Source organism: Aquarana catesbeiana, linkage group LG01, assembly GCF_042186555.1.
Source record: "Aquarana catesbeiana isolate 2022-GZ linkage group LG01, ASM4218655v1, whole genome shotgun sequence".
Classification (NCBI taxonomy): domain Eukaryota; kingdom Metazoa; phylum Chordata; class Amphibia; order Anura; family Ranidae; genus Aquarana; species Aquarana catesbeiana.
The window spans coordinates 83,058,617-83,085,661 of NC_133324.1; positions in this window are offsets into that span (position 1 = coordinate 83,058,617).

Below are 27,045 nucleotides of genomic sequence, written 5' to 3' on the forward strand. Positions count from 1 at the left end.
TCCCATGGCCACGTGCTGATGAGGATGCACCGTCTCCACGACCAGCACTAGACACAGAGCCTGCTTGCCCTCTCTTATTGGCTTGTGACTGTCTGCCTCTCCTTCTTGGCCTTCCAGACATACTAATGGCCTGTAGCTGCACTAAGCTGGGATAGAACACCTGTAATTTTCTTCAAGTAGCTTTATATACTGTAACCAGTATATAAAGTATAGCAGTATAACCAGTAGGAAGATAACAGGAACGGATCTAGCTGAACACTGTGAGCAGGACGCACTGTACTAAATGTAAATAGTCTAGCTGCCTGACCGTGGTACTAATAGGATCAAATAGAACACCTGTAATTTTCTTCAGGTAGCTTTATATACTGTAACCAGACAAGCCTGCCTGTCAGTAGGAAGATAACAGGAACGGATCTAGCTGTACACTGTGAGCAGGACGCACTGTACTAAATGTAAATAGTCTAGCTGCCTGACCGTGGTACTAATAGGATCAAATAGAACACCTGTAATTTTCTTCAGGTAGCTTTATATACTGTAACCAGACAAGCCTGCCTGTCAGTAGGAAGATAACAGGAACGGATCTAGCTGAACACTGTGAGCAGGACGCACTGTACTAAATGTAAATAGTCTAGAAGATAACAGGAACGGATCTAGCTGAACACTGTGAGCAGGACGCACTGCACTAAATGTAAATAGTCTAGAAGATAACAGGAACGGATCTAGCTGAACACTGTGAGCAGGACGCACTGCACTAAATGTAAATAGTCTAGAAGATAACAGGAACGGATCTAGCTGAACACTGTGAGCAGGACGCACTGCACTAAATGTAAATAGTCTAGAAGATAACAGGAACGGATCTAGCTGAACACTGTGAGCAGGACGCACTGCACTAAATGTAAATAGCAGGAACGGATCTAGCTGAACACTGTGAGCAGGACGCACTGCACTAAATGTAAATAGTCTAGAAGATAACAGGAACGGATCTAGCTGAACACTGTGAGCAGGACGCACTGCACTAAATGTAAATAGCAGGAACGGATCTAGCTGAACACTGTGAGCAGGACGCACTGCACTAAATGTAAATAACAGGAACGGATCTAGCTGAACACTGTGAGCAGGACGCACTGCACTAAATGTAAATAGCAGGAACGGATCTAGCTGAACACTGTGAGCAGGACGCACTGCACTAAATGTAAATAGCAGGAACGGATCTAGCTGAACACTGTGAGCAGGACGCACTGCACTAAATGTAAATTGCAGGAACGGATCTAGCTGAACACTGTGAGCAGGACGCACTGCACTAAATGTAAATAGTCTAGAAGATAACAGGAACGGATCTAGCTGAACACTGTGAGCAGGACGCACTGCACTAAATGTAAATAGCAGGAACGGATCTAGCTGAACACTGTGAGCAGGACGCACTGCATTAAATGTAAATAGTCTAGATAGAAGATAACAGGAACGGATCTAGCTAAACTGAATACAGTGTATATATATATATGCAACACCTGGGATGCATATATATACACAATACACTGTAAGTGCAGCTAACTGACTGACTGTTCTGCCTAATCTATCTAACTCAAATCAAATGACACTGTCTCTCTCTCTCTCTCTATCTCTCAGCACACCGGAACACACACTACACAGGGCCGCCGTGCAGGCGGCCTTATATAGTGTGGGGTGTGTACTAAATCCCCTGAGCCATAATTGGCCAAAGCCACCCTGGCTTTGGCCAATTACAGCTCTCTCTACTGACGGCGCTGTGATTGGCCAAGCATGCAGGTCATAGTGCATGCTTGGCCAATCATCAGCCAGCAATGCACTGCGATGCCGCAGTGAATTATGGGCCGTGACGCGCCACACGAATTTAGCGCGAACGGCCCATAACGTTCGCAATTCGGCGAACGATCGAACAGCCGATGTTCGAGTCGAACATGGGTTCGACTCGAACACGAAGCTCATCCCTACTCTCCTCCTGAGATCTGACAGGCCAGTAGAAGGAGCTGTGAGCCTCGAGCGCGTAGCCTGTACATTCCACTTTCTGTGTTTGGATGCTCTCTATGCACCGCTGACGTCACATGCGCTTTCGCGTTCCAGGGTGGTTAGCGTGGAGCTTCCACACACTGGACACCGCTGAACCGCTTTATCATCCAGGAGCAAAACTTCCCCTGAGCTTAAAGACTGCTACCGAAGCCTGTACCCTAGCACCAGCACATCACAGGACATCTTCACTTTTTATGGACACCGCCACCCCATTCTGAAGCTGCGAACCAGTAAGTGTATATACTGCACTACATTAACATTATCTGTCAGTATCATTAGAGTTGGCACCTCCCAAACCCCCCTCCTTCTCATTTGACTCTAACAGAAAGCTCATCCCTAATTGTAACCATGGAATGCACTAATTCCTGCAGATTATACTTACCCAGGCCAGGGGTTTTACTACTTCCAGCTTTGGCATTTCTACATGCATCTTTTGAAAATTGGTTCATTGCCCAGGGATTTAACGCCCTTTCAGTATCTTTGTCTTAAGCACTCATGTCTTAATTTCTACAATATATACCATACTTTAATCTCATGCGTTCTCCCACTGCCCATATTACACCAGAGACTGGGAGAGAAAATTGGGCTGTACAATTATTGCTAAAGACTGGAAAAAATTGTTCTGTCTCACTTTTAAATCAAGTTTTTCTACCCATATACAAGAGAGAATATTAACCAGGTGGTATAGGTATTCTGTGGGGCTGCACAGGATGTTTCCGATCTAAATGGAAAAATGTTGGCACTGTGGAAGATATGTAGGCACACTGATCCATATATGGTAGACCTGCCCCCGGATTAAACCGTTTTGGGGGACAGTTTTTTAGCTCTGCTCCTTTGGTACTGGGACTGTCTCCAGAATTGGCCTTACTTTCTTTCTTTTCAGGTTCTCTGATGGTGGCTAAAAATGGACTACTTTGCTTCCTCCTCTCTGCAGCGCATTTTAGATGCGCTTTACCGCTTTTTGGACACTAGCGGGGTGCTTTTAACCCCAAAGAAGGGGATAAAAACTCACATGTTGCGGCGATTCGGAAGCTGTCTATTCATTCCAATGGGCAGGGCATTTTGGAAGCGCTAAATACAGCGCTCCCAACCCACCCCAAAGATGCTGCTTGCAGGAATTTTCAGAACGTCCTGCAAGCGCACTGCCCTAGTGTGAAAAGTCACACTTGAATGAATGGGAGGCGCGTTTTAGGCGCTTAGCAGAGGCTATTTCCAGCGCTAAAGCACCTGAAAACCGCTCCAGTGTGAAAAGGGTCTTACTGAGAATGGAGGAACTCACGGCGAGTTTAGAAGAATGTTACTCTAAATTCACATATGATAAAAGAATATACTAATGCGCAAACCAATACCTAATTAATAGCGAGTAGCTGCCAACACAAAATATGTTCCCACACAGTGATAAATCCCCCTGCTGTTTTTTTTCTTTCTCTAGTGTATGTAGCAAGGTCTCTGGCCTTGTCCAGTCTAATGACAACTTTCCTGGCCAAAGATAGCTGACATCCTTCTGCATGTGGTGGGTTGTGAGGCATAGTGAGTGCAAGGTGGACAAATTTATTGGGCGCCAGACACTTCTTGGATGTAAAAGAGGTTTTATTTCTCTTAACAGTCCTTTTTATATTTTTGGGGGAAAGAGGGTTAGGGCCAGGACACCCTTAAGTAGTTGTAGATTCAATTGGCAGACTCCGAGACTTCAATAGGTGGACAGCCATGCAGGGAAAGGCCCCAGCAAGGCGCCACATCTGCACATGCAGGAATGCTGTCTCCTATGGCAACAGTCTTTAACAGTTCCTAACTCAAACGTAACAGTTCCTTCAGCTTCACTACAACTGCCTCTTGTAGTTCTTCAACACTGAGCTCCAAGTCTCCCACTAGACCCTCTAATTCACTGACTCTGAATCCCTTGAGCTCCTCCAATCTTTGTGGTGGTATCTCCCTCAAGCGTCACCCACGCTCCTCTGCTGGGTTCCTAGCTTGGCACTCCAGATACTTCTCTCCCTGCTGACTGGCTCGGCCCCTGGCTTGACACACAAGGCTGCTCTGCAAGCGTCACCTCTGCTGGTTGAGTCCCTGACTTGATCACCGCCTAAAGTTTCCTGATTCTCCACCGTGCCAGTTCGATGCTGCTCCGGTACTTGCTTCAGTTAATCACTGTGGTCCCTGGTAATAAGGTGGTTGGTCCCTTTGTGGCGACAGCTTCCCTTCTACCTCCGACCACAGACAGGTTCACCGGCCGGCAGAACCGTCACTTCTGGTTGTACAGCAAGCCGCAATCCCAACCCTGCGCTGCTCTCTTACTTCTGGATAGGCCCTCACACAGCCTAGCAGCCAAATACCCCCAGGATAGGCCCAATCTCCTAGCAGCCCGGGGCACATGACACACATCCACCCAGACATCCGTCTAGGTGGCACAGAACATAGATCCCCTGACTCCACCAGAATATATAGGCTCTGCCAGCAGGCCAAGTGATTCAAGAAAACCCCTGCCCATTGGCTGAGATACCCCATATACCCATAACCTGATCTTGAGTTGTCCTTCTCATATCTAGTACCACCCAGTGCCCGACTACCGAGCGGTTAAAGAGAAAAGTACAATCAGGCCAAGCTTAGGGAGAAATCAATGGATCTCTAACAATTGACCAGGGTAACTGCTCCTGGCAAGTAAATTTGTGAGGAGCATCCCTGACTAAACCCCAGGGTGCTATATGTACTTTATTGGACAGCCCCTTTCCTTCTCTCTTTAATGAGCTGTCCCATGCTTTTGGGAAACACTGGCCTGCACATTGCATATATTTTTGATAATTATGTGTTTGACATGTGTTCGGCACTGATGTTATTGGCCTTATCTATAATTTAGTTTTCAATGATCTTATAGAATGTAGCACTACCCCCACAGGAGCCTCTGGTGAATAAGGGATCCCCCACCCTGCACAGCCAGGCACACAGAATTTTCCTCAGCACTCTTGAGTCAGGAAACAATCCTTGCAGCTTTGTTTTTGTATTTTATGAGGGGTATTGAACTTGGATGTGGTTAAAGATATTATGGGATGCCCACTTGACTTTAACAGAACTTTTCCAGGGACAACTTCTTCTGTACAGTAAAGGTACAGAATGAACGGGTCCTAGGAAGTGACCCACAGTCTGACTTTAATGGCACAGTAAACAATGAGGATATAGAAAAATAATATTAATATTTATATTATTAATATAATAATAATATTATTATTAAATTAAATTAAATAGGATTTATTATTAAATATTATTATTATTATTATTATTAAATATTAATAATAATAATAATATTTAAATATTAATATTATTTTTCTATATCCTCATTGTTTGCTGTGCCATTAAAGTCCGACTGTGGGTCACTTTCTAGGACCCGTTCTTTCTGTACCTTCATAATTATTTATGGATGAGGCAATGTGAGTGCTTTCTCTATTTCTGTTGCTTCTTCTGTACAGTCTATTTACACATGCCTCAGCTCCTCCAGCACAACACTTGCTTGAAGCACTACAACTCCCAGGACCAGCTGGCACACTGTTAGGTGATCTGACAATAGGGCTCCATCATATTCATAGCAAATGCTCTTTACAGGCAGAGACTGCGGGCCCCTTTGCTAGTGTAGACAAGTCCCAGTGCCCAGCTGTCCTCCTGTAGCTACTGATCCCTGCACCACCTCTTTAGGCATTGACAGCCCACCTGGCTGCAGCTGCCCCTTTCTCTAGCCCTCCTGGCTAAGCTTCCACAGTCCTCCCAGACTGACTCTGCATCAATCTTTGACTGCTCTCACCCAGGCCTCCCAGGCTGCCTCTCAGTCCTCCACTGTAGCTCTCACCAACCCACCTGGCTTCGCCTTGGAGATCTCATTGACGTGCTCACTGGCTCCTGCTGTCCTTACACCGGCTCCCGTGCCACTGGACAGAATTCCTCCTTGGGATATTAGAGGTTCCCTCCAGCTCACGAGCTCCCAGACCCGAGGTCACCCCCCAGACTAAGGGGTTAGCCTCAAGGGTTCACCAACAGCCTCCTAGCACTCCATCTCCAACTTCCAGCCGAACTCCTCTGCCGAACTGGGCTGACCCAGAGTATTTAAGGGGGCCTGCCCCCTGCCAACCCATCTGTTGGGGATTGGTGAGGGCCCTCATGAATACTGCAGACAGCTCCCCCTGATCTCCTTCCCATTCTTCTGGATGTTTCCAGCAAGTTCCAGAAGTAGGGGGAGGTACCAGAGGTGCTGCCTGATGAGTCATACCAGCCCTCCCTGGATCACTGACTTGACCCAGCTTAAACACAGGCTTGGCTGCCAGCCATACCTTAACATTTTACTTACAGTGCTCTACATTACCTATTCTAGCACACTAGAATAGCATGAATGTCATATTTTTATTTTATTGTTGTAATACTGTTAATGGATGGGATTATGATGTTTTATGGTCCATTCTCTCCAAGTGTATCCCCTTAAAGTTGTTTAATAAAAGCTATTTAAAGTAAAAAGAAAAAAACTGCCAAATTATAGTCCCCCTCACTTGTTGTGTACAGGCAGCCTATTCAAATGGGCTGCCTACTGCAGCACAGAGCACCAAAAATCACACAAGCAGTATATTAGGCAGTGCAGTGCATGTCAGTGAGGCATGTGCAGTGCACAGGTATGTTGCAATGGGTGGTCATTCAGAATGATGCATTGTATCAAAGAGTTGTGGTACTGTGTGCATATTGAGCAATGTATGCAGCAAATGAAAGACTAAATTACATAGCTCTTGTTTTGGGTCAGTGATTCACTAAGCATTGAAGCCAAATGTATAACAGCCAGGGGACAAGTATTTTCAGAAGGAGGGGCCAGTGATGGCAGCCCCTACACATTTCTGTCAAGATGTCAAGACAGGTATATTTAAGAACTTCTTGAAATAGCTGTGCCGGGTTGCAGTTGCTGGGAACTCAGGTGTAGCATTTGCCCTGGTGTACCCAAAACCAAAAGATGATTTATGTTCATGCTTGTTGAACGTGTTGCATTATATCCCGTGTTTGCATAATCATATACATAAAAACAAGCACAAACCTGCGTGTTTTCAATTACCGCATACCAACTGCAGCATCCAGCTGTTTCTACTAAGCTTAACATAGGTATCTTCTTAAATTCCCGTTGTTTCATTACATAATACCATCTATTTGGATTTCTAAATATTCGGTGCCCGAACATGAACAAATATAGAGAGAGACACAAAGTACACAATGAAACCACCATGACCCTACATGGAAAGATTCATAATCCATATTTATGGCTTTGTTTTCTTACTCTTGGGCATGACTTTGACTTATTGCTATATTTGTAGTGATCTGTGATAAATGCAGTAAAGTATGAAACTCTTTTTATGAGTCCTCTTGTGTTTTAAGTATCTGTATGAAGAAGGATTTCAGATGTTTCTAGTTACATTTTTGTGGTTTATAGAAAAACGATATTGTATTTTGTGTGAGTTTAGGTTTTGAGTTGTTGTTGGTATGTTTATGTATGTTATTTGTAGGAATTTTAATCACTATGACTGTTAACAATCTGAATAGCGTGATCATCTCCAGTGACACATATTAAAAAAAGGCGGTGCAATTGAGGTTAAACTGAAATAAAGTTTGTTTTTGCTGCCCATGCCTGTAATTTCTTACATCAGGCAGCACTGTAGCTTAGTGGTTACCATTGCTGCCTTGCAGCTCTGGGGTCCTCTGTTCAATTCTTGGTCAAGGCACTCCCCTCCCCAGCTTGAAGCTTCAGGTGTCCAGGGAGAATTTAGCCATGCATGTGGCTTGATGAACGGTTTTAACATTTATGTTTGTGAGTAGACATTTTATATATTTTTTTTACATTAAATTCATGTTGGATAATGCACTAGGCCAGTGCGCCCTCTTTTCTTTTACCTCCTAAATACTCTAGGGTCAGGCCAGCAGGGGGAAGTCGAGTGGAAGATGTAGATGGAGTGCTGAGGAGGCTGTCGTGGCCCTCGAGGGCGCCCCTAGTCTGGGGGGGTGACCTCGGGCCTGGGGCTCGGGTGCTGGAGGGATCGTCTTACAACACACAGAGGAGTCCTGTCCAGGAGGCATGGGAGCAAGAATGAGGTCAACGGCAGCCAGCTAGCACGTCCAGGAGGTTTATCCCATCAATAAAACAAGAAAAACAAGCACTGGACTGTCGTTTGATTCTGGGATACTGTGGAGATTCGGTGTGCAGGATGAGGGATCCCTATTCACTAGTGGCTCCTATGTGGGGTGCGCTACATACAAATTACCAAAGGGACAACTATCCCAAAGTGTCCAGCTAAAATAGCATGATATATTCCTGGAGGTTAGGAATACTATGTTAATATCAGTCAATGGCTAACAATCAGGGCTTGTGTGAGGCTGCCTTCTCAAGTAGGGCTGGGAACCCAGGGGCTTCAACAGAAGAAGAGGGGCTTAATGAAGGAGGCATGGCTTGACACGTTGTTTGTTGAGCTTGACAGTTCTCTCTGTGGCATCCACTGGCAGGAACATCCAAGCTCCAACTTTGCTTCAACGTTCCCCTGCATGGTCGGCTCTGGCTTCCCTTGGACAACTCCCTGTATCTCACTGCCTGTTACCCAAGTACCCATTGTGAGTTTATTCATTTGTGTGCTTTTTTTGTGTTTTCACAATAAATCGTACTACACCAGCGGCTGCTTGGCGCCTCCTCCCCCCACCCTTAGGTTAATTGGCTCCTGTCTAAATTGACCCTAATATACATCAATCAGCCATAACTTTAAAACCACTAACAGGTTAAGTGAATAACATTATCTCATTACAATGGCATCTGAAATTACTGTAGGTGGGATATAATAGGCAGCAAGTAAACATTGTCCCTGTTGTCTCTGATATAATGATAAATATCTGGACAGCACTATCACCAAAAATGTGAAAATCACAATGAATATAAAAATATCTTCATAACTATAACATATAAATTCATCAAAAGATCACAATAAATATAAAAAAACTCAGGGGGTCCCCAAGGAATGCCCTTAATTTGCAGGGGTTTCCGCTCTTTTCCTGTTTGGCTATGGGACAGGAAGTCAAGGGGAATCTCTGCAATGGGACACAAATCTGACAGGATATAACCATCTTGCACTCTATCCAAAATGCCCTGCCCAGGTCAGGGAAAGGGGTTAATGTTTTGCCACCTTCCCCGAGTGTGTTCACAGGCTTAATTCTGGGGTCCAGTGACCCTCCTTCCCATTTTTTTAAAATGGAAGAAGTCCAGATCCTAGGGGGTTCGGGGCTAAACAGAGGACAGGACATGTGAGGAGGCTTGCTGAGACCTGTGGTCCTGTCAGAAACCATGCAAAAAAGACATTTACCTCCTGCAAGGCTATTTGAAACACCTAAACATTTTCAAAAACATTATCAAAAAATATGGGGATTTGGTCACACCATATTGCTATATGGTGCTTAAGCCCACTTACTGCGACAAATTACCCCATGGTTAGTGGGTCCTACACTATCCATAGAATGGGAGATCCTGCTTCTCTGAACCATGGGAGCCATACACTCCTCTATATGGGAGAACTAAAGGACTCTACCTATGACATAGGTGGACACTAATGAAAGGCACTGCTATGAATTACCTGCTCATCTGCAAGGCCATGACCTGGTGAACCTTCCAACCCACCTGACACTCTGGGTTCAGACATCCTTGGATCACTGTATGGCAATAATCAAATAACTAAATGTATTTAGGTTCTCTGAATATTTTACTTGAACCAATGAAAGGAGAAATTGTCATAAAGAGAAGGTATCAAATCTGCTGAGTTCTAGGCAACAGCGCCAACTGAAAGACACAAGACAATATTTTAACAATGACAATATTATATACATATATGTACACTTCCTTTAGAGATAATGTTACCCCCTAGATCATTGATGGCGAACCTTGGCACCCCAGATGTTTTGGAACTACATTTCCCATGATGCTCAACTACACTGCAGAGTGCATGAGCATCATGGGAAATGTAGTTCCAAAACATCTGGGGTGCCAAGGTTCGCCATCACTGCCCTAGATGGATGTTTCATTTAACTGCTGTCAGGGCTGGCTCAGCCCTTCCTTCTCTGAGCTGGCCGTCCAGCTGTTGGCTAATTGCCAGCTCTCATCTCTCTCCACAGTTAACCAGCTGTTGTGGATCTGCTCGTCAATCCCGCCTACTTAAAGATCTCCAGCTCACTTCATTCCTGCCTTTGCCTTGGTCACATCACAAGAAACCATCTCATGCGTTCTTGTCTAAAGACTGGCTTTGCTGACATCCCTTCTGGCTCCTTATCCTGCTTGATGTTCCTACTTGGATCCCTGACTTCTGGCCTGGCTGATTACCCTATCTGGTTACTGAACTCTGGCTTGGCTGACTACCCGATCTGGTTACTGAACTCTGGCTTGGCTGACTACCCGATCCGGTTACTGTACTTTTGCTATGCCTATGTTTATTCTATTTACCTTTTTATTCTTATTAATAAACAAGTGTGATTTTACTGTACTTCTGTCTCGGTCTGTTTCATGGTTTATGACAACTGTTTGTACTGCCACACTATAAAGATGGAACCTGGCCAGCCTACACGCTATCCTAGGAAGGGAGAGCGGGTCTAAAGAAGAGTAATATAGGGGCCTTGCTATAAGTAATGGCAATAAAGTCCACGTTGCAGATCTGATGTTCTTCACCAGCTAGCTCGTTAACTGTAATCCGTCTGGGTATAGTGAGACCAAAAGATTTCCTGTAGAGAAGAAAGCTAAAGGTGTCTGAGCACAGTGTTCAAATAATGCAGTAATATGTTCTTGGAGTAGATATGTCTGTGAAGAGTGTCTTAATGTAACAGTGATAAAGAATGGATAAAGGTCGAGCAATTTGCCCTCTCACTATCTCCCCGATGTTGTGATGTAGCGTCACTCGTGCAGATCCGCTGGCTCGATCTGCCGACGTGATGCTTGCCCCACACACCGACAGGCAGGCGACAAGAGTGGTGCTGGAAAGGATGTCCGACAGCGAACAACAGAGCTAGGCCCCTCAGGCCACGGGTTGGAAGTAAGACTCCACGTGGTAGACCGCGACCTCTCTCTGCCTGTTGCACAGAGAGGTCCGACTTGCGTCAGGTACAGGAGGAAGAGACCCTCCGCATGGGCTTGTGCTGGTTTTATAGCAGCAAAGATCCCTGGGATATGTAGTCCTGGCACACAATTGTACAAAGCAATTATCTGATGGGGGGGGGCTATTCGTCCCACAATCCTTTTATTTGGCACACAGATATGATTCACTGGATACATTGATCACTAGAGGGACAGGCGATACTTTGAAATGCTAGGTATGGTGCTTTATGCTTGTAGTCCATATCAGTATGGACTATTCCAAAAAACGACTTCACCTGTGAAGGTAACTTAGGGCAGCCACAATTAGGTGTAATTAGGATGAGGACATTATTGCATGTTATACATATTCCACTGAACTTTCCGTAAAAGTTGTTTCAACTGCCTTAAGCCTGGTCTGAGGTTTTTCAAGGGGTGCATGTTGGGTTCTGGCATTTCCTAAAGAACCTGGGCCTGTAAAAGCACTATGGGGTAGGAGTAACTAGGCAAGGCAAGAAAGAGGAGATAGTTTCCATGGGTATCCTCAAGGAATAACAGCTACAGCAACCAGACAATTGGCATGGTACCTGGTTAGGTGACTCCTGGTATTCCGGTATCCAGGGGGTCGGTGCTCCGACTCCCTCCCTAGCAGTATGTGTCCTCTGGTAACCGGGAGCAGCCTAGCATTATGGAGATCTAAGGCCTGATCACTAGGTATGGGAAGGAAAGAGTCAATGAGCATTATGTGCTCAGTGGGATTCCAATCTGTTACTGGGAGTGAGGTAACAGCGGTACACTGGACTGGGTGGAGTGGGCGCAGGCTCTACATTTCCCTCCAAATTCAAACATGTCTAGCCTGGAGACGGCTAGTGCAGCCTGCATTATCAGGAGACACTATGCAGCATTACTGCTGTGGATCTGTTTTCTTCTAGTGTTCAACTGGACTCGGTGCTGTCATATCCTGAGCATGGATTGACTGAGTTATACAAGAATTTTGGGATGTGTAGTCCATAGAGTTAAGACCTGCATTTAGTTGGACTGGTTCGAACTACCAGCCGGCTGGTAGAATAAAAGGCCTGTGAGCAGGCGGGATCTCTCTCTTGGGACGCCGGTCTGGAAACTGCTAGCAAGTGACCGTTGGTGTGTGCTGTGGCCGAGTCGCGGCCTGTGCAGCAGAGAGAGTCATCGCGTGCGAGTGTCGGAGCATCCGTTGCCAGCTACGTCTGTTCGACCAGCAGTGACCTGGAGGTCGCTCTCCGCACGTCCACGCCAGATCCAGCTGGGCTGAAGCGCGGTGTGTCATCGGACCGCTGTACCCTTGAGCAGGGTTCCATCAAGGCCTATTGCTGAGGCCCACGCCACTTCCATTACCAAGAATCGTTGGGACTGGTGAGTGAGCACTTGGCCATTCTTCTATCAGACACTGTACACTGCATGCAGTAATCACTGTTTATCCCTTGCCTAAGCCAGTAGGATCTGGTCCTACACTGACATGCTGCAGAGCAACAGCAGTGCTTTATTTCCACAGGACACCATAAGTACCCTTTGTTACACACTGCCAGGTAAGGTGTCACCAGGCTACTTCACCTTCTCCCAATAACCAGGATATCTCAATTACTTCATTCAAAAGAGCTAGCTGAAGACCAAAGGCTTCTTTCTTCATTGAGAGACTACAACATATCCTGCGCCCCACTAAGGGATTGTTCAGTTAGTAACATGAGTTCAAGTACCTACACCCAAGACTCTATTGCTGACAGAGCGAGTTTAAGTTTTTAGGAGTTAACAACTCCATTATCATAAAGGACATTTTAATTCTTTGTTGCTCCATCTGGCCTGTGGTGTTGAGGCACAGAAGGGAGTGCCCTTCTCCCTCTTGATCACATAGATCAGAGCTGAATAGAGAATTGCTTGGAAAATCTTTAAGTTCTACAACCAGTGGCTGCTGGTGCTCAAAATTTTTTGGGGGGCGCAAACAAACGCAGCCACTGTACCATCAAACGCAGCCACTGTACCATCAAACGCAGCCACTGTACCATCAAACGTAGCCACTGTACCATCAAACGCAGCCACTGTACCATCAAACGTAGCCACTGTACCATCAAACGCAGCCACTGTACCATCAAACGCAGCCACTGTGCCATCAAATACAGCCACTGTGCCATCAAATGCAGCCATTGTGCCCATGAATTGCCACCACTGTGCCCATCAAACGCAGCCACCGTGCCCATCTAAGGCAGCCAGTGTGCCCATCAAATGCTCCCACTGTGCCCATCAAATGCTCCCACTGTGCCCATCAAACGCTGCCACTGTACCATCAAATACTCCCACTGTGCAATCAAATGCTCCCACTGTGCCCATCGAATGCTGCCACTGTGCCCATCGAATGCTGCCACTGTGCCCATCGAATGCTCCCACTGTGCCCATCGAATGCTTCCACTGTGCCCATCGAATGCTCCCACTGTGCCCATCGAATGCTGCCACTGTGTCCCTCGTCTGCGGCGGGTGATGTCCTTGATGTCGTCATCTCTTGTCCTCTCCTCCCATCCTCTCCTATCATTGGACGCCTATATCTATATATCTATATATCTAGATATATAGATATATCTATATATATATCTATATATCCCTAGCCCTATGTGCTTTCATATCTGTCTATCTATATATAATACACTCTTCAAATGTGCTTTAAAATGCATAGTTTTCCCTTTCATGAGCAAGAAAATAATGACGTTATGATTTTGGGCTGGTATAATAATGCTATGGGGCTGGTATGACATTTTTTCCAGGGCTGGTTTATATTTCCAGTCCGGGCCTGCTCCTATTCCTTTATATTGCCTTTTAACATTTACAAATGCATCAATTTTGAATTTAGGTGAAAGGTTTAGTACTGGGAAACACTTGTTGAAAGATAAAAAGTGCATTTTATATACAACTATATAGATCAGACCAAAATGAGGGACAAACCAGGAGGAAAGAAGGACAGAGGGACATTGCTCCAAATCAGGGACAGTCCCTCGAAATCAGGGACAGTTGGGAGCTATGCCTTTGATAACATCTGCAATACGGTTAGACATAGCTACAAGGTTAACGTCCCTCCCCATCTGGGTTCACTAGACCTTCTTTCTGTTCTCATGACTCCTGCTTGTAATCCTCATAATAATCAGTCTGTGGAGGTCGTTACAACTAACAACTTGGCCAGTGGGAGCTACAGAATTACTGCAGGATTGCTTTAAAGGGACAAACTGGAATATCTTCACACATAACAAAAACATATGAGTACTGTCCGTGATACCTTTCTTTTATATTTACATTTTCAGGACTTTGCACATAATGATATAGAAGAATATACATTCACTGGCCACTTTATTAGGTACACCTGTTCAATTGCTTGGTAACACAAATTGCTAATCAGCCATCTAGACTTGGTGAAGTCGACTTGCTGAAATTCTAACCGAGCATCAGAATGGGGAAGAAAGGGGTTTTATGTGATAGACCAACACAAAGTGGCACATAATTGTGAAGTGAAAGGAAAATGATAAATTACAGATAAATATGTGAAATGTGTGGCGTGCATTTGTATTCAACCCTCTTTACTCTGATACCCCTAACTAAAATATAGTGGAACCAATTGTCTTCAGAAGTCACTTATTAGTAAATAGAGTTCACCTGTGTGTAATTTGATCTCAGTATAAATACAGCTGTTCTGTGAAGCCCTCAGAGGTTTGTTATGCCCTGTACACACGGGCGGACTTTTCGGCAACAAAGGTCCGACAGTCTTTCCGACAGACTTTCGACGGACTTCCGACAGACTTTCGAACGAACGGACTTGCCTACATACGATCACTCCAAAGTCCGACGGATTTGTACGTGATGACGTACGACCGGACTAAAATCAGGAAGTTCATAGCCAGTAGCCAATAGTTGCCCTAGCATCGGTTTTTGTCCGTCGGACTAGCATACAGACGAGCGGATTTCTCAATAGGAACTGGGTCCGGCGGAGTTCCGACGTAAAGATTTGAAACATGTTCCAAATCTAAAGTCCGTCAGATTTTCTACAGAAACAGTCCGCTGAAGGTCCGATGAAGCCCACACACGATCGGATTGTCTGCCGTATTCGGTCCGTCGGACCAGTCCGGTCGAAAAGTCCGCTCGTGTGTGCAGGGCATAAGAGAACCTTAGTGAACAAACAGCATCATGAAGGCCAAGGAACACACCGGACAGGTCAGGGATAAGGTTGGGGAGAAGTTTAAAGCAGGGTTAGGATATAAAAAATATCCCAAGCTTTGAACATCTCACGGAGCACTGTTCAATCCATCATCCGAAAATGGAAAGAGTATGGCACAACTGCAAATCTACCAAAGGATTATTACAGCAGCTCAGAGAATCATTGGTAATTAGCGTCCTACATTGTAAGACATTTATCATACTTGTTGTGTCAACAGAGCATTAAATCTAGTGAAGGATCCTTCTCATTCCCGTCATTATCTGATTACCCTCCCGCAATCTGAGTGATGTTTATGTTAAGGAATAGTTTTATCCTGGTGCTGTAGTTCGACTGAATCAATTACTACATAATTAAAAGCAAATTATGTTTTATTAGCATATAGACTCTTTATTTCTATAGGTTTATTTTTGTGTATTGAGGTTTTTATTATTTTGTAAGTATGTTAATTATTTAATGCACCGTTCAGGGAATGCAAATGGAAATTGTAGTATGTTCATTTACAATGACAATAAAGTCTCATTAGTATTATTAGATTTCGCTATATATTTTGCATAAATGCGCTAAGCATATGATGTGATGAAAAAAAGCTAGTATTAAGATGTATGTATGTGCCATGCATGTATGTGGAAGCTGGAAATCACTATAGTAAGCACCACTACTTAGTTACTTGTCCTGTACCTCTGTGACTGTATGCGACTTCCCTGGTGCCTCCATGGCAGCACACATTGGTATTGGTATGCTGCCATGGGTAGGTACAGGAAAGGAAAATTACGGAAAGGTAAGTATTCGATTTTCCGTTTTCCTGGTGCCTCCATGGCAGCATACCAATACCAATGTATGCTGCCATGGGTAGGCACCAGGAAAGGAAAATTACGGAAAGGTAAGTATTCAATTTTCCTTTATCTGGATTTTATTTGACTACAATAAAGGTGTTGCATTGGAATGCGGCCATCCAGGTTTTTCTTGATTCTTCTATGCTATTTGCAGAGCCTGCACATGTGCCTTGACTAGCAGGAGGTGTAATCATGGGATAACTGCCTAGAGTTCCTATCTCACTACTACAGTGACTTCTGCTAGTTTCCATTCCTTGTGTCAAGCGGCTGAATAGAGGAGGCTGCCTACTTGGCACAAGTGCCATGCAGAGAACACTTTCTACTTTCTCATTGAATGCAAAGTGTTTCTCTGATTGGACAAGGTGGAAATCATCCTATTAGAGAAAAGTGTTCCCTGAATGGCACCTGTGCCAAGTGAGCCATCTTCACAATGCAGCAGGATAGCTACTTGGCATGGGAGCTAAGATCTAATTGGAGCTCACTGTAGTAGCGGTGCCTAATAAAGTGATTTCCAGCATCCAATTAAATTATAGTCTCTTACCAACTATTTCACATGTATGGGTATGGTGAAATTTTGATATCCTCTGATTATCCCCTGGATAATGGGCCAGGTTATATGTACACTCATCAGCCACTTTATTAGGTACACCTTGCTAGTACCAGGTTGGACCACCTTTTGCCCTCAGAACTGCCCTAATTCTGGCATAGATTTAACAAGGTGTTGGAGACATTCCTTAAAGAATTTGGGCCATATTAATATGATAGCAGATTTGTCAGCTGCACACCCATGATGCAAATCTCCCATTCTACCACATCCCAAAGGTGCTCCATTACAGTGGTTCTCAACCCCAGTCCTCAAGTATCCCCACCAGGCCATGTTTTCATGTTTTCCTTTATCTTGCATCTGCTTTAAATCTGAGTCAATGGCTTGGTATTTTGGATAGCTATTTTATCTAAGAAAAATTCCCAAAACATGGCCTGTTGGGGGTACTTGAGGACCGAGGTTGAGAACCACTGCTCTATTGGATTGGGATCTGATGACTTGGCAGCCATTGAAGTACAGTGAACCCATTGCAATGTTCAAGAAACCAGTTTGAGATTATTTGGGCTTTGAGACATGGGGCATTATCCTGCTGGAAGGAGCCATCAGAAGATGGGTACACTGTAGTCATAAAGGGATGACATGGTCAGCAACAATACTCAGGTAGGTCGTGGAGTTTCAGCGATGCTTAGTTGGTACTAAGGGGCCCAAAGTGTGCCAAGAAAATATATACCCACACCATTACTCCACCACCAGCCTGAACCGTTGATACAAGGCAGGATGGATCCATGCTTTTTAAATGTTGTTTACACCAAATTCTGAACCTACCATCTGAATGTCACAGCTGAAATCGAGACTCATCAGACCAGGCAACATTTTTCCATTCTTCTATTGTCCAATACTGGTGAGCCTGTGCCAATTGTAGCCTCAGTTTCCTGTTCTTAGCTGACAGGAGTAGCACCGGGTGTGGTCTTCAAGGTTCGATGTGTTGTGCATTCAGAGATAGTATTCTGCATACCTTCCTTGTAATGGGTGGTTATTTGAGTTAATGTTGCCTTTCTATCATCTCAAACCAGTCTACCCATTCTCCTCCGACCTCTGATATCAACAAGGCATTTTCCTTCACACAACTGCCACTCACTGGATATTTTTTCTTTTTCAGACCATTCTCTGTAAACCCGAGAGATGGTTGTCCCAGTATATCACAGGGGCGGATCCAGAGTCTAGTCTCAGGAGGGACAAAAAACAAAAATATGTTTTTTGGGGGGCAATTTGTCGGGGAAACGGCTGGTGTTGGCGCTTCAATCCTCCCGGCACCATGGTTGATATGGTGTCAGGATGATTGAAGCGCATTATTTCTATTATTTCATTGTTATAAAAAATAAAATAGTTCAACTCACCATAATTCCGAATCAGTGGGAGCTCTGAGTGTGTCACTTGTCACCGTTGCCTGCCACCAGATGCAGATTGTCACTTGCCACTTCACTTGCCACACGTTGAGGATTGTCACTTGCCACGTCACCTGTCACCAGATGCAGATTGTCACTTGCCACGTCACCTGTCACCAGATGTGGATTGCCACTTGCCACGTCGCCTGTCACCAGATGCAGATTGTGACTTGACAAGTCACCTGCCACACGTTGCGGATTGTCACTTGCCATGTCACCTGCCACACATTGTGGATTGTCACTTGCCACGTCACCTGCCACACGTTGTGGATTGTCACTTGCCACGTCATGGATTGTCACTTGCCACGTCACCTGCCACACGTTGTGGATTGTCACTTGCCACATCACAGATTGTCACCTGCCACGTCACCTGCCACACGTTGTGGATTGTCACTTGCCACGTCACCTGTCACCAGATGCAATCATGCAGATCATCACTTGCCAAGTCGCCTGTCACCAGATGCAGATTGTCACTTGCCACATCACCTGCCAGCGGTTACGGATTGTCACCTGCCACGTCGCCTAACACATGTTGCGGATTGTCACTTGCTGTGTCACTTTCCTGTGTCCCAGAGTCAGGCAGCAGATTATCAGTCAGGCAGATGATGTCATCTCTCTGCTTCCCGCAGCTGCCTCCACAGTGGGGGCGGAACTGTACTGCAGGGCTTCAGGGCAGGCACCGGGCAGTGAGAGATGTCATCTCTCTGCTCCCCTGCCCGCCGGCTCCCTGATTGGCCAGCCATCTGCTCACCCATGAGCCGCCCAGCTGTTTGCCTGTTCTCTCACCTACCGAGCCGCCTGCGGAGCCGCCTGCTCTCTGACCCGCGGAGCCGCCTGGGAATCTGCCCGCTCTCTCACCCGTGGAGCCATCCGCGGAGCCGCCTGCTCTCTCACCTGCATTCTCGGGGGGGGGGGCAATTGGGGCAATTGCCACCTTGCCCCCCCCCTGGATCCGCCCCTGGTATATCAGCAGTTTTTGAAAAACTCAGACCAGCCCGTCTGGCACCAACAACCATGGCATGTTCAAAGTCACTTAAATCCCCTTTTTTCCCCATTCTGATGCTCAGTTTGAACTTCAGCAAGTCATCTTCACCACATCTAGATACCTAAATGCATTGAGTTGCTGCCATGTGATTGGCTGATTAGCAATTTGTGTTACCAAGAGATTGAACAGGTGTACCTTATAAAGTGGTAATTAATCACCATGCTCCAGAGACCTACCTTCCCCATCTTCTTTCTGTGTAGGCACCCGTCTACAGTGATATTATACAGAGCGCTGCAACTGATCAATATGGGTTAGGCAGTCAGAAACAGACTTTATGCCAAAAAAGTACATCTGTATAAAAGTTCTTGCCTGGTTGGCAGAGAGAAGAAAAAAAATCCACTTATCTTTTTAAATCTGAAGCCATTCATGGAAATTTGGTGGCAGCTCTGTGTTTTGGGATAAACTTTGCCAGATTCCATTTGTTGCATATTATATAACCTATATTATGTACTCAATATGAAAGTAAGGTTGCACTGTTTCCCTTACATAACCATGCCTAAATGTTTATGTACAAAGCTATTAGATGAGATTATGATTGAATCAGCTAAGCCATGCAACGTTAATTAGCTATTTTGGGAGCCGATTTTTAACTCCAGAGTTTTCTGGTTTGCTAAATCCCTGAACGGGAGATTTCCCCCTATGCCTCTTGCAGCTCTAACAGACATTTATGTTATTTAAAGAGCTACAAACAACTCATGATAAATATGGAGTTGAAATACCTAAAGGATGCAAATGGATTTGTAGTTTTACTTATCCAGCCTTGACATTTACACAGGTCTACCACGCAGCACAGCCAAGTTAGTAATATGAGTTTTCTTTACCGCTGTTATAAAATAGAACCTGGTCAGCTACCTGGCCCCAGCATGTTACTGAACAATGTAGAAGCCACTGCAAAATGAGAAGCTCGTTCCTTTGCTCTCTCCTCCTGTCAGCATGCGCGTTTGGCCCCTAGTGCTTACCCGTTTATCCCAAGCTTGCTGGTGCTGAACGTGGATTCACAAGAGGCAGAGACCAAGTTTAATTCTTGTATTTCCACTAGCTACAGGTGTCTGCCCTAGGGGTTTCTTATTACTTTTGGATGGTTCATTTTGAAATAATAACACCAGACCCCTCTCTGGACCCCCATAACTGATAGTTGGCTCTATTTAGGTAACACAGTATGTTATTATTCACCAGCTAGTTAATAAGCTGAGGAAGGAGTGTTATTCTCACTAATATGGTGCAGTTAAGTTTACTTCTCTCTTCTTCTTCTTGTAGAGTCTTATGCCGCGTACACACGGTCGGACTTTTCGTCTACAAAAGTCCAACGGACGCTGACGGACTAAAGCTGGCTGGTAATCCGATCGTGTGTGGGCTTCTCCGGACTTTCAACTGACTTTTTTAGCCTCAAATCCGACGGACTTTAGATTTGAAACATGCTTCAAATCTTTACGTCGTAAGTACGACGGACCCCGAAATCCGCTCGTCTGTGTGCTAGTCCGACGGACAAAAACCCATGCTAGGGCAGCTATTGGCTACTGGCTATGAACTTCCTTATTTTAGTCCGGTGTACGTCATCACGTACGAATCCGTCGGACTTTTGTGTGGTCGTGTGTAGGCAAGTCCGTTCGTAAGAAAGTCTGCCGCAAGTCCGCCGAAGGTACGTCGGAAGTATGTCGGACAGGCTGTCGGACTTTTGTAGACGAAAAGTCCGACCGTGTGTACGCGGCATTATCCTAATTGCTGACCAGGGTTTTTTTCGGTGTCGATCACTGACGCATAGCTTTAGCCACCTGGGAAGTTTTATTGAGGTATTTATTATTCTTCTGATATTACATTGGGCTTTATTTTCTATATAACATTAGTCCTGATAAGATTGTATAACTCTCTTGATATAGACTCTTCTTATGCTTCGGTGTTCCATGTGGGGCCCTCCTGTTACACTGGTGTCTGCCCTCTGGGGAGTTCTGAGCATGTTGGTGCTAGGTTGCTGAGGTATGTTTCACACAACAAACAAAAAGACATTTTGTACTGCCATACATATATATATATATATATATATATAGATATGCTTTAAGTGTTATTGTTTCTCTTTAGAGGATTGATGTGTTGGTTTCATGCGCCCTGATGAAGCTAGTTTTGGTGAAACACGTCAACACATTAAGACCTCCTTACCACATTGGAATCACCTAATATGATTATTACAATTGATGTAGATGGACAGTCAATCCGCGGAGCACCAATATATTTGGTTTTTATTACATGAAATTTCTCTGTCTTGTTTTTTAAAAAATTGTATAATAAAAGTTTACGATTTTTTACATATATAGACTCTTATGTTTGGCCTTTAGAGTCGGACTTTCCCTCTTTCTTTCTATTTTGGTTAACCTAAGATTTCTTTACCGCTGTTATGAAATAGAACCTGGTCACCTACCTGGCCCCAGCATGTTACTGAACAATGTGGAAGCCACTGCGAAATGGGAAGCTCGTTCCTTTGCTCTCTCCTTCTGTCAGCATATGCGATTGGTTCCTAGTGCTGACCGATCTCTCCCAAGCTTGCTGATGCTGAAAGTGGAGGCAGAGATCAAGTCAAATTCATGTCTTTACACTAGCTACATTTATTCATTTTTAATCATCTCTAATAATATATTGCACAATTAACCACTGAATTGAGCCGCTGCAAGCTCCACAACTTGACAAAACATTGTAGACATGTGCAGAATGGAAAAATTTGTTTAGTTTTGTTTCGGATAGATTTTTTATGTTACTAATTTTGTTTCGTTATGGAATTCATTTAGTTTATTTTAGGAATTTGTTTCGTTTTCGTTAAATTTAGTTTAGTTTTCATTAAAATTCACTTTATTTATTAATGTTCTAACAAATTCCAACTTTTAAGAACAATTAGAATTCGGATTGGTTGAAAAACGATCGACCAATCTGAATTCTGTCTGAAGAAATATCTGTTTGTTAAGCAGCAGCCGGGAAGCCGACCACCCGTGTACTTAACAACCATAAGTTATCATCTGTCAGCGGGCTTCTCCACTGACAGATGAATGTAAAGAAAAGAAATTGCCCGACAATAGAAAAATAGAATATAGAAAATAAAAAAAATTAAAAAATGTAAAAAAAAAAATGGCGTAGGGCCCCCCTTCGGGCCTGGTATGGATTTTAAGGGGAATCCCACGCCAAAATGTAAAAAAAAAGTCGGCGTAGGGTGCCCCCCAAAATCCATACTAGACCCTTATCCGGACATACAGCCTGGCAGGTCAGGAAAGGGGGGATGAGGGAGCCATTCTTGAACCATACTAGGGCACATGCTATCAACATGGAGGGTGGGTGCTTTGGGGCGGGGGGGCTGTGATGGGGACAAGGGCCTCTTCCCGAAAAAGTCTGGGCTATGGTTGTCAGGGTCTGCTGGAGGGAGGGGCTTATCAGAATCTGGAAGCCCCCTTTAACAAGGGGACCCCCAGATTCCACCCCACCCCCCATCTGAATGGGTATCGGGTACATAGTACCCGTACTCATTCGCCAAAAAAGTTTTAAAAAATAATAAAAACACAGAGACAGTTTTTGACAAATCCTTTATTTAAAAATTAAAAACAGTGTCCCCCGATGCAGATCCGTCATCAATCACGGCGCCCGCCTAACCGAAAAAAGAAAAAACTAAAAAAAATCGTTCTCACCCGGCGCGGAGACGCTATGCCTAAAGCAGACTCCTCCGTTTGACATTTCTTTTATAGCGTAGTGTGGGGCTACATGTCTATGTCACCTGGTGGCACAGCCCCCTACTGACATCACAGACTCAGCATGCACCGGTCTGTGATATCAGAAGAGGGCGGTGCCACCAGGTGACGTTGACAAGTGGCCCCACCCCTTCCATATAAAAGAACTGTCAAATGGAGGAGATTGCAGTAGGCATAGCTAATTTTTTTTTTTTTTTTTTGGGTGCGGCAGGTGGCGTGATTTATGATGGATTTACATCGTGGGACACTTTTTTTTTATTTTTTACTAAAGGATTTGTCAAAAACTGTGTGTGCGTTTTTTAAATTTTTTTTACACTTTTTTGGTTAATGGGTACTGTTACTATATACCTGATACCCATTCTCATATGGGGGGCCGGGATCTGGGGGCTTCCAGATTCCCATAAGCCCCCTACCCGCAGAACCCAGCAACCACAGCTCAGGGTTGTCGGGAAGAGGTCCTTGTCCCCATCAACATGGGGACAAGATGCTTTGGGATGGGGGGCTCATGGGTGGTGTGCCCCAAAGCACCCAACTCCACCATGTTGAGGGCATGTGGCCTGGTATGGGTCAGGAGGGGGGCGCTCGCACACCCACCCTTTCCTGACCTACCGGCTACATGCTCGGATAAGGGTCTGGTATGGATCTCGGAGGGGACCTCACACATTTTTTTTTTTTGGCCTGGTATGGACTGGGGGGGGGGGGGGGGGGGTGGGACCCGGGACCCTACGCTGTTTTTTAAAAACATTTTTCTATTGCTGGGCAATTGCCGGCATTCCCGCTGACAGATTATGATTCATGGTTGTTAAGGATGCGGGTGGCCGGCTTCCTGGCCCGCTGCTTAACAACCAGCTATTTCTTCAAACAGAATTCAAATCTATCGATTTTTTTTTTCGACTGATCCGAATTTTAACTTTTTTGAAAAGTTGGAATTCATTAGAAAACGAATAAACAAAACGAATTTTAACGGATTTCAACTAAATTCGTTACTATTCATTACTATTTCATAATCAAAAATTTGTCCGAATTTGTATTCGGCTCGAAACAAATGTCTAAGGCCTCATTCACTCCTATGCATTTTTAGTGCTTTTTGCATTGTGCAGATTTGCACTACAGTCCATTTTACATGGTTTCCTATGGAACACATTCTGTAGTGAAAATCTGCAAAAAGCACTACAAATGCATAGGTGTGAATCAGGCCTAAAACACTGTATAATCACAGAAAGAGGTTAGAAAGTGCTGCGCTATATATAGAGTGATATAAAGTGACATATCAAAATTAAGGTGATGCAAAAAAGTGTACAGTATATAAAAGTATAATTAACATGTAATCATATCAAATATGAATATCCACACTAAACCAGTGAATGTGAATTAAAATAAAGAGTCTATATGTGACATCAGTAAGGAAATCTTTAGAAGTGAAAGGCACAGATGTGTTGAACTTCAGTTTTGATAGAAGGGAACCAAGCCAATCCAACCAAGAAGTCACCCTGCTGTGTAAGCCGCCACTGATAAAAAAAGGTTTAAATGCGCTTACCAGATTATATGGACTCAAATGCTATTAACACTGAGTCAAATGGGCCTCGGGAGAATAAGCTCTCCCAAACTTATCGCTGTATCGCAGGTCATCATTTCAATTCCACATCAAGCAGAGTAAACTTCTCCCTCTCTCAGTAGGTCAATTATCATAAAAGAAATATCAAGCAGGAAATAAATAGGAATATTGTCATACAACCCAGTAAGTGACTCCAGTAATGCAGTGGTTAGATAAGCGTTAACCCAACACGTTTCGTCTGAAAAGACATCGTCTGGGGTCTTTTAAGACAAAACATGTCGGGTTGATGCTCATCTAACCACTGAGTGTGACTACAGCGTTACTGGATTGTATGACGATATGCCTCTTTATTTCCTGCTTGATATGTCTTTGCATACATATAATCTGGTGAGCACGTTTAAACCTTTTTATCTGTGGCGGCTTACACACCAGGGTGAGTTCTTGGTTGGATTGGCTTTGTTCCTTTCTATCAAAACTGAAGTTCAACACATCTGTTAACTTCACCTCTAAAGATTTCCTTACTGATGTCACATATGGACTCAGGGCTGGTGCAAAGATTTTGACACCCTAGGCGAAACCTCATTTTGCCACCCCCCCTTGGCTCCACCCCTGACTCCACCCCCTTTGGTCTGCCCATGTATACCCCACCTTTTTAATGAAGCATCCATAAAATGCAGCCCCCCCAGCGATCAAATGCAGCCTCACCAGCGCCCATCAAATGCAGCCTCACCAGTGCCCATCAAGGCATCCTACCAGTGCCCATCAATGCAGCCTCACCAGCACCCATCAAATGCAGCCTCACCAGCCCCCATCAAATGCAGCCTCACCAGCGCCCATCAAATGCATCCTCACCAGCACCCATCAAATGCACCCTACCAGCGCCCATCAAATGCAGCCTACCATTCCCCATCAATTAATGTTTGCTTGCTTCCATTCATGCGGGAGTCGGTACACAGACACAGTCTTCCACCGGCGCTGCGCCTCTGACACTATGTGCGAACGGCGTGGCGGCTGCCTGCTGATGCTGAGACTTAGTTGCTTGCTACAGAAAACAGACAGTAGGAACACCAGTGGCCAGGAGCCCTAGGCAGCAGAGCGCCTTAGGAGGCTGCCTAGTTTGCCTAGTGGTAGTACCTGCCCTGTATGGACTCTTTATTTTAATTCACATTCACTGGTTTAGTGTGGATATTCATATTTGATATGGTCGCATGTTATATTATTCTTTTATACACATTTTTTGCATCATTGTAATTTTTATATAAGTCACTTTATATCACTGTATACAGTATAGTGCAGCACTTTCTAACCTCTTTCTATTCTTTTTTACTGAATGCCTAATTATAATAATTATTTTTAGCTGCTCATAGTTTCAGCCTAATAATGAATTGCAATAAGCAACCTGTAGAAACCAACCAAAAAATTCATCTCTTACATGGTTTGACAACAGTAACTAAATGTATTGGTTGCCATGGATTAAAGCCTACTGTTCTGTGCTTGTAACCAATAAAGTAATTATCCTTGCAATGGAAAAAATGATTTTCCTGACTTTGATTTTCATTTCCACTATTTTTCATTGTGTTTGTTATAGACTTTATGGTTTAAAAGGGAACAGAGGATATGATCACTTATAAAAAAGGGAACATTTTTTATTTATAATGTTTTTTTATTACTATGCACAAATGTTTTGCCTTTCATTTCTATTTTAAACTGATTGGATTGATTTACAAGGTGAGGGTTTAAATTCACTTTAACTGAGACAAGTACACATTATAGAGGGATATGCTTTATCCATATTTCATGCTTGAGGTTTACAACCACTTTAAAGTATATTCAAAGCCAAAGCTTTTTTTTATTTTAACTGTATTTCTTCATTGGTTATAGAAATAAATACATGAATAGTAGTAGCTTGTTAAGGGGTACCTTAATATTCTTTGACATAGAACTTGATTTAGAAGGAATAGATCCAAAACGATTTACCTCTCATAGTGAAGATTTAAAAATAAAATAAAATGAAAGAAACATTAGTTGGAAGGAAAAAGTGGCATAATAGCACATAAAAGTTGTAGGCCATTGGTGACATCTATAAACATGTTTTAAGAATATTTCCACATTTTTTGAAGTGATAAGGATCGGTTTGTATATCTAGTGGATCAAGCATGTTGTTCCAAGGATATGGCAAGCAATCTGGTATGGTATGTCTGACAAAGACATTAAGGTATGTTATTTTCAGTTAGGGCAGTGGTTCTCAACTCCTGTCCTCAGGACCCACTAACAGGTCAGATTTTAAGTATTACCTTGGGGAGATGCAGACTAGAATACTGCAATTACTGAGCAGCAAATGATAACACCTGTGATGTATTTCAGTTTTCTTGCAAACTGGGTCCGGAGGACAGGAGTTGAGAACCACTGAGTTAGGGTGATGCATCTGTTATCATGGAGTCAAGGGTTTGAAAGCCTTTTTTTAATCTTCTTTTTTTGGGGGGGGGTACAGCAAAGGTTTGTTACACCCCATGCTGACTGTTTTCTA